A 10,127-nucleotide genomic window follows, 5' to 3' on the forward strand; every position below is an offset into this window, starting at 1 on the left:
CAACATAACTATATTCCTGAAGCTTAATTTTGTAATGGGTCTAGCGCGTTATAAAAACGTACTCGTAATCTCGGCAATCTCTATCTTAATGTATGATGTATGAGTATAGAGATATGAATGAAAACTCCATACGCAGTTGCTGTAGGTATATGTCATGTATGAATGGGAAAGTTGGGAATACGGAACGAGGAGTCATCGCGTTTGTCGTATAAATTGATCATGGCTTTCCTTTTCCGTCTATCTCTAATAGTGGTTCATGACTGTATAACACTTTATTTCAAGCTCTTTGGGCTAGTTGTGATATGAAATCACCCACCTAAGATTGTTTATAGACAAAACGTCATTTTAAAGCGGGAACTGAAATCAAGGGGTTTTCATTATTTGGATAAGATTAGCTGTAAATGAAAAAATAGGTCAGCGAGTAGCAGAGCGGAACGGAGGGTGTCGTAGTCTAGAGTCAAAACATCCGAAGAAAGTTGGCTTCCATCTGCATATATTGGAACCAGGCAGATGTACATCAGGAATTGACAGTATGCAAGGACTTCACAGCAGAGTAACATCATCTAAAGGTTTATTTCGTGGAGATGCATAGGGCCAACAATTTTGATTTTTCGTAAAATAATGCCAAAATTTTAGATATTTTATCTTTAACATTCCAGTGGGATAACTGGGAGTCCATGTTTGGTTTTTTCTATCTCCTATATACTGAGCTGCAGGTTTGACTTTGTGGTGGATGTTTGTACGCATAACAGGAGTTATTGATATTCGTAATTTTTTTCAAATAACAAAAATACACGGACTTTTTAGGAGGACGTTGTCTTATACGTGTTTTGCAGGGACATCATTCATGTCTCCCAGACCTAAAAAGTTTTAAAATATTTTTAATACATGTTTCATTGTCCTCGAATCTATTCGTCACATTTAGGGGTAATGTATAGTCAGTAACTAATCTGTGACTAAATATATTTAAGCAATATTATTCAAATTTTGCACAGTGTTTATATGCATAATAAAAATGTGCAACTTTTATTATGGAGATATATGGTTGATTTTTTTTCATATATTGAAGAATGATGAACTTAATCATCTTCCTTATACCAGATATCGATTTTTTTTCATGTTGTCAATAATTGCAAACGCATCAACTATGGCATAGTATTGGTTGCAAAAAAAGTAGTAATTTTCATTTTAACGCAATATGTATATATTTTTTTTTAATTTTAATTAAATATTTTGTAATTTAATTGGTATAATTTTTCGTTTGAATGCAATATTTTTCATTCAATTAGTATAATTTTGTATTTGAATGCAATTTTTTTTTGTTCAATTTCTATATATTTTTTTTTTCATTTAAATGTAATACACCGCTATTTCATTGATCAAATAGACCAGTCGAATGACAGCTATTGCATTTAAACGAAAACAATGTGTGTTTTTTCACAATGACTCACCCAATGTCTGATTTTTACATGAAATATTACTTCAAATCTTTGTTTTGAAAATTCTTTCTCCCAGGAGATATTTTACGCATACGTTTACATAAATTGTTTAGAACAGAGGGAGATAAGCTCTTCATCAATTAAAGCTTCCAATTTAAAAAAATACTTTTATTATTATTATTATTATTATTAAAGTATATCAATTTTGCTCATTTATAAAAGAAGTCGTTCGATCATAATGGTTCGGACAACTGACTTTTTATCAGTAACGTTTAAGGGGTAATCAATCAGTTTAATTAGAAAAATCTATTGTTAGTTTTTGCCAAAAGTATACGAGACATGAATATTGAAAAAAATTATTTTAGTTAATTTTTTACGGTATTTCTATATTCATATGGATAATTTCTCAATTTTTTTAAAGAGGTAGACCTATGGTAAGGGACATGACTCTAGAAATCAGAGATGTTTGTATCATATTCAATTTCACCGAATCCTATCAAGCTTTTATTTGAAACAAAATGAAGTCAGTCCAAGTTAATTTGATGCTTACATGAGATTGACATAAATGTTAAATACAAACGTTCCAATGATTTTTAAGAGTTGTGTCCCTTACCCTAGGTCTACGTCCTTAAAGGTTATATCTCTGAAACTACATCGGCTACTATAACCTACTTTTTCTATATTTTATTGCATTCTTTCTTGTTCTGTCCGCATGCATGATGAAAAGCAGTCATATATGCTTAGTATACAGTAATATAGGATTGTTTGTTTATTCGAAACTCCTCCGAACCCATTTCGAGGAAAACTTAAATGAAGAGGTGGCATCATATGTATTTGAGCTTGAAGCAAGGTGACCATTGACGGATGCTTTTATAATTGAAAAGGTGAATTTCGAAGTTTTTTTTTAATGTTGCAAGCGAAGATATCACTCCGTGTTCTCATTCGATGTACAAAACATTTGGATTGGCCGTACGCCGACAGGGTTGTAGTTTAAATCAGAGGAAGTTCGTACAACTTGAAGCGCAGATGCTTGCATCCACTATCAAATATGCAATCCGGCAGACTAGTGCTAGTTTTCTAAGCAGGCCTAAATAGTACTTCCACGAGGTAAATTTTACATTTTCCCGTAAACACTCTAACAGTTATCAACTAAATCTGTATAGAAAATCGTGGGACCTACCTTGTGGAAGTACCAACTCAGCCTGCTTAGAAAATTTGCACGAAATGGTCTATTAGTTAACACCATATTAGTCGGGCTAAATATTTGATTTTAGGAGCACTGCGTCAGAAGTTAACATGGCATTGTTCATCATTCCCCGAAGACATTAATATTTGGTAACCAGTCAAACGAGTACGTTGAATCGATCGCATTTTATTCTTGGTGGAGTTCTCATTTTGAGTTATTCCTCTTTAAATTAGTAGTCTGTCCTTTCAAATATTTACGTTACAAGGGCCCCTTTATGATAGAAAAAAAAATAATCACTAGAGCGTTAACTCCCTCCACCCAATACACACACACCATTTCTGAATTTCATGATCCGCCACTGCGTTGAACTTTTCTTTGGTATGCTAACTTTCTTATTTGAGAATTTATTTTTCTTATTGAGTACAAATGGAGATATTGAAACTGACTCACAAAGAGAAAAATTGAAAATTGGAGACATTGGATGGGAAACAACAGAAGATTTGAAAGAAGCGTAATATAAAGATTGGAACATATAGAAATGGTATTTGGAGGAAACACTATACAATTTGCAATTTGTGACGAAGGTAGCAATATACTTTTGACTATTTTATCAAAAAGAATGATTTTGGGAGAATGTTGCGAGTTTATTTTTAGTCTAGTATGAGTTGCCTGTCGTAAATTTAGATTGATTGATTGTTGGGATTTAACGTCCGAGCAGCAATATTTCAGCTATATTCAGGCGATGAACATGAAATGGATGATAAAACATGAATTATGATGAAATGAAACCAGGGATGGGACACAAGGACATTAGTGTCGACAAATTTTGGTTGCCACTAGGGGCAAAGGGGGTGGGGAGGGTCGGGCAATTTAGCCTCCTGTAGCGGAGCGCAAAGGTTCTTACTCCTATCGAGTACCACAACAGGGTTCTTTAACGTGCGAGGAACGTGGCATCTTTCCCAACACGGTGCACCACTATGGTTTACGATCAGGTCTTTCGAATTATAGCCTTACAACCCCAGCATGTAACACGCCAGGAGTACCCCATTCCACCACCTGGGGCACACATCCCAGTTGCTCTGTGGGCAGAGCGCCTAGCCCCCGGCTAGGTTTCTGAGCACTATTTAGTCGCCTTTTACGACAAGCTTAGCGCTGCTGCAGGCCTATTCTTTTGACACCCGGCCCAGCACGGGGCGCCGTAAATTTAGAAATTTAATACATTTTAACTTACTTAAAAAGCAAACATCTTTTTTTTAAAATTCATAGACAGGTAGATTATCACACAGTAAACACTTCTGAAAAAACATATATGGTTTAGATTAGAATGTCAACATGTATAAATATAGAAGGTGATTAATTCTCCTGCACTGATAGAACTCGATTTGTCGTTAAGCAACAAGTCATTCCTGTATCGATCTCTGTATTAAACCCGGCGAAATTTAAACATGTAAAAACAGGCGAATTTACATAATGCCTACCAAAGAAATTAAAGTTATTAAGACTTTAAAACCGTTGAAGGATAGTCTAAAAGGGGTTATTATATTTATACTGGATCTTTAAAAAGTTTTGACAATCAATATTTGTTTGAAAATTTATGTCTTAATGTATATCTTTTAAATAGTCTATTTGTGTTAAATTTATTTCACGGTCTCCAAGTTTAAGAAATGGTACGTTATTAAATTTATCATTGTTTTCTGTAGTGAAAATTTATTTCATGATCTTCAATAAAATTATTGAGTTAAAGGGTTGGTACATTTTTTAAAATGAGCGTCGTTTCATAAATATTGATTTCATATTCGTGTCAATTTGGCGTATACGAATAAAAACTGCCAGCTTATAAAACCAATAACATGAAAATTTATCATATATATAGAGTCCCTCGCCAACGAGTTCTTTTTAAAAGGTTATGTTCCCATATTAATGTGCCACCGCAGCAGTTTTTTTTTTCTATGTATGATGAACTTATATTGGTTTGCATGGGTTGGCATAATTCAAATGTATGTTCTATCAGACTTATATCGGTGTATTGAATTGTTTGTATCTATCATAGGATTTGATCTTATAATATTTAATCTAGTATGATTAATTTTAGGTCGATCTAATACCGTAGATGGTCTAGTAAACTGTCAATTCATTGAATTCCTGTAGAGTATTCTCTGTTGTCATCGTTATTGTATTTAACAGTGCATTTTAAAGCCGTAAATATCCAGTTTCTGTAGCAGAGCTTTTTTTTTCAAATACTGATACATGTATTCCTACGCTTGATAATCTTATAATTAACATACAGAACATGTATTATATTTTACTATAACATTCCTATATTAAAAAAAAATGAGCATTTGAATTGAATTTATTTAGAACGTCCAAACTCCAAGCCCTGGTCTAAGCAATATCTTCATGAAAACTTTTTTGCTAAATATGAGTGGCTCTCGCTATTTGGTGTAACTTTAATTTCTTTCATACATTGTACGTCAATTTTGTGTTACTCTCTCCCTTTTTTTGGTCATTGAAAAGTATACAATTAACTTTTAAATCTAGAACTTTCTAAGTATTTAGTTATAATTTTCTGATTGGAAGTGACTCCCTACAACATGCGTTCAGCACAGCGAAATTTGCAAGGCTTACATGATTTGTATTGGGGGCTGCTTTGATATTTTTTTTTTGTCCTATAGTCAGGAAACTATTATTGCTGAGTAATTCTGTAAAGAATAAGAACGTGTCATTTACCTTTGAAATATTTCTTATGGACACGTATTTCAACTTTTCATTTACAGTCTGGGGTATTTCGGGTTCCCTTTATAAAATTCTACCGATTGTACTCTCGTGTTTTGTCATTTATACAAACAGTTCAGTTTGTATATGTTGATAATGTTTTTAAACTGCAATTAGTATCAAATATGATATACGGCAAAGTGGTGGACCCAGGTACTTCCGAGATCGCCCCCCCCCGCCCCATATTTGTCTAAAAATTTTGTTAATTACTTGCAAAATTTTGCTGATTGAACTAGTAATAGCCCTGAGACACCTTTTTTCTGGAACTCCCCTTTCAAAATCTCTGGATCCATCTTGGCTTCAAGTATTTGCAATACGATATAATCGAACTAGGTAATATTACTTAAACGATAGCGTAAAAATACGAACAAGATTGTGCAGTTTTAACATGGAAATAAATTAAACAGAAATTAAAATTATTGTTCCCAAAATCTAACTGTAAATACACATTTATCTCATTACAAGAATTCTACAGTTTAAATGTCTAGATTAAACAAATAGAGTATTTATGGTATAGAAATAGGGGTATAATAAACTTTTAAGTATGCTATTGAACGTTTAATAAAAAAGTAGTCCCGGCTTAGTGTGTTTGATCCGTTGCTAACAAACTCGGCCATTGTAGATCTTAAGTCATAATATGACAATGAAACAATAGAAATTATTTTCATATCAAATCTTAGGAAACATTACAAACAATTAAATGCCGTTTAGTTAAGAACAATGGCAGCATTCTAAACTCCTCTTATAACTGGCAAAATCTTCAACTAGGGGACCATCCATTCTGTATAAAATTACAATACATGTGATTATCATACCATTCCGATGCACACGAGCTCATTTTAAACTATTTAAAAAATAAACCATCAGATAACTAATTAAAACATGTGTTTGATAAAAATCAGCAGATGATAATTTACTTTTCTATAGTCTTTCTCAGATAATGGTTTAAATTGTTATGTTTTGACGTGTTTCATCGTCTTCCTGCAGAAAATTGATTGAACTGAAGATGAATCATGAAACGTAAATCGATCGTTGCCAGCAGCAGACATCTGAAGATGAGAGACGATCACGTGCTAATGTTGATGCACAATTGTTATGTAATATTGTACTTGTTGATTGAATTCTTTGATTTAAAAGTGCGATGCTATCTAGCTCCTCCAATCTTCATCGCGACACAGCTATTGATCGGACAGAAAAGCTGTTTAGAATTTAAGAAGACAAATTTGTAACTGTGCTGAATCACATCTTAGGATATGTATCAACTACTACATGATTTTTTTTTAATATTTCGAGTATTTCATGTATGTATTTTGTATGTATATGTCCTTTCCAGCGGCGGATCCAAAGAGGGGTTCAAGGACATTATCAGAAAACTTTTTGTCCCCTAAAATGCACGAAATTAAAAAAAAAATTTGGAAGAAATTGAAATGGGCGAGTTCCAACCATAAGAACCCTCTCTCTCCCTCCCCTCCCCACCCACCACCATTAAATTACCACCAATGCATAGATTCACAATTACAAAGATGTATTTTCTTTCTTAAAGAAATAAAGTACAAACTTCTGAATGTTCTTGAAGCAGAACTTTTTGTGATATCTCCCCCAATCTAGTAAAACTTACAACCAATAAAATACGGAATAGAACTCTCACTTAACAACATAGACTAAGTATTCCATAACGGGCGTTTACAAGTCCATTTTTACCCATCTCATACAATCTAAATAATATTGAGCATAGACTTGACTGTCCTATAACTTTAATCAAACACCCCTATCTTTCCGACCAACATGCGAAAACTGCTGAGAAAATATCTATGAAATTATGATATTGTGTATCTCCATTAGAGATGAGATCATATCACCATATGGAGTCACACACATCATGAAATGAATTTTTAATTATGCCATTATCGATAATTATAATCGGATGGTAAAATAATTACAATGCGGGTACATTTGGTCAAATGTACATGTTTCGTTTTGTTTTTTGTTTGTTTGTTTGTTTGTTTGTTTTTTTGTCTGTCTGTTTGTTTGTTTGTTGTTTGTTTGTTTGTTTGTGTTTTTTGTTTTATTGTCGTATCTCCATCCTTTGTTTCAAAGTGCTAGAAAGAATGGTAGATACATGGATAGGAGTTGTTGTATGCAGACTTCCCAATCACAATGTCCGTATGTTTCTGTGATTTCAACGTGCTTCTCACCTACTGCTTACTTCGTATGAAATATTTCATATCGTTTTATTCAGTTCAAGCTAGCTCTTTAGTACTAAACGAACATAAAACGTCATAATTTTCGTTGTGAATTGTTCTGTATATGATATTAAACTGGTTATATCAGGGGTTATTCAACACCTGCTTATCACAAACAGTGACTTATCCAGAGGGTCCGAGTGTGGATACCCCCCACCTCATTATTATCGGAAAATTTTGGCAAAAATTAGCTCGACAATAAAAAAAAATAGTACCTTTTGTACTTCGTTGTTATAATAGATATCACTTTAAATTAAAAAAAAAACCATGAATGAAGACTTACACAAAATAGACAAACATACCAAAAGTCAAACAAAAAAAAATGTGGTATAACATAAAAAAAAAAAACATAAAAAGTATACTTTCCTGTCCTCATAATATTACTTATTTTTCCGGGTTGTATAGTATAGATTTGAAAAAAATATTTTAGTCGACAGGGAAAATATTCACCCCAAGTGGCAGATCTAAACAATCGGGAAAGGGGTGCCAACTGGCCTAAATGGGGGCGCTTTAGTGATTTCCTGTTATTTTGGGTTTTTATATATATATATATATATATATATATATATATATATATATATATATATATATATATATAAATATATAAAAACGTCTCAGAATGTGACGACTCTATTCGCTACACTGTTCCATCGGATCAAATTGATACAGGGAAGATACATAAACGTATAGAAAGGTCTGAAAAATTCCCAACGATGTTAGAACTGTCAAATTTGCGAGGAAACGACCAAAAATTTGCATTGCAAATTTGACAGTTCTAACATCGTTGGGAATTTTTCAGACCTTTATATATATATATAATCAAACTTTTCGACTTTTCGAGCACAAAGGGGACTCCCCCTTGTATCCACCTATGGTCCCTTGTACTTGTGCACGGTATTTGCTAATTAAATGAGAAATATAAAGAGTTTCTTGTGGTGCAATTAAGAAAATCAGGATGCTGTGAAGGAGACGAGCCAAAACTGTTTTGCTGTACACCAGCCGATAACCGTGAACTCAAGTATCAGCAGGCACACAGCATATGGGTCATCGGCTTAAGGCAGAAGGCTATCTTGGGCTCCCGAACATACACGTTCAATTCTCCAAATGGTATTGTGAAAATCAGTCAAATTTGAAAAATAAATTGTTGGTCGTTCCCTCCGCTGGACTCGAACTCGTAGATACGCACCGCTGTGACATCTATATGGCAGCACCGAGTGCACGAAGTCCAGCCCCTCTAGACCACTCGGTCAACTAGGCTATATTATGTTATGCTCTTCAACAAATGCTAAATGTTTTGATCATGCAGTCGTTTATATCAACCTTCACCAAGCTACAATGTTTGACCTACAGAACAAGCATGTCCAAAGTTGTAAGCAAGCTTTTGTTTTAGTGAAGAAATTCGATCCATGAAAAGACTGAAAGACGTTCATATATCCGAAATCGATCCTAGAGGTGTATTAAAGTATTTATGTAAATAACAAAAAGTCCAATGGGGCATTAATAGCTGTCTTAATAGTTTGTTTTAGTTACCGACTTTCTATCGTCTCAAAAACTTCTTATCTATTATGTTTGTCATTTTTGTTTGGGTGTATTTGCATTTTGCATAGACAAATCAAATACAGTATTCATGGTATACAAAAGAAGATCACATATGCAAACACGGGCTTATAATTTATCATACCTATCTACGAGTATTTAAAAAGGAATTTCCAAATCTATTCAATACAAGCATAAATGAACATAGATTTTACGTGAAATGCGTATACAGAGACTTCCAGTTTAAAGAACTTCGAACCCTTCACATATATTATTTACTAAACTATATTTATGCATGAGTTGAATATTTAAGTGTAAGTGTTTGTAAGAATCAGGCAAAATGGAAAAAATCAGAAACATGCATTTCAAAACCCCACCGATCTGGCAATGTAACACCACTCAAGGATACTTTCTCTGTTTGAAAAGACCTTTATTTGAGCTCTGCATGCATCACAGGCTTTGCTCAGAAATTTTTCAATAGAATGTTAGAAAAATGAGGTTTTTGACAGAGTTATATGCCATTGAAATGTTCATTTTCAGTGCATTTCAATGAAATTATAACTTAATGGTCCAGCATGATATGGAAAATCTTGTCTGTTTTCCTTGATTCTGATGGTGAAAATAGTCAAATGAAACTATCAAAATGGTGCGTTTATCATGTTTCACCCAAGGCCTGATTCTTACAGATACTGACATTTAAAAAAATATATCATTAAGGTCATGAAAGAAAATATATAGAATACATTTCGAGAATACCATAACCAACATCATTTGTTTAAAGGTATTTTTGTTGGCGTCAGAACTTGAAATATCGGAACGCAGTATTAAAGTTACATCATGATTAACTATTATAACAAAGCACGAATAAAGAAAGAATACAATACAAAATGACACAAGACAAACAATGAAAAACAAATAGACCAGTCAAGGAAAAATTTTAAAGGAAAGCCA

This window comes from Perna viridis, chromosome 2, assembly GCF_037379345.1.
Source record: "Perna viridis isolate PV_CMFRI_1.1 ecotype Kerala chromosome 2, ASM3737934v1, whole genome shotgun sequence".
Classification (NCBI taxonomy): Eukaryota; Metazoa; Mollusca; class Bivalvia; order Mytilida; family Mytilidae; genus Perna; species Perna viridis.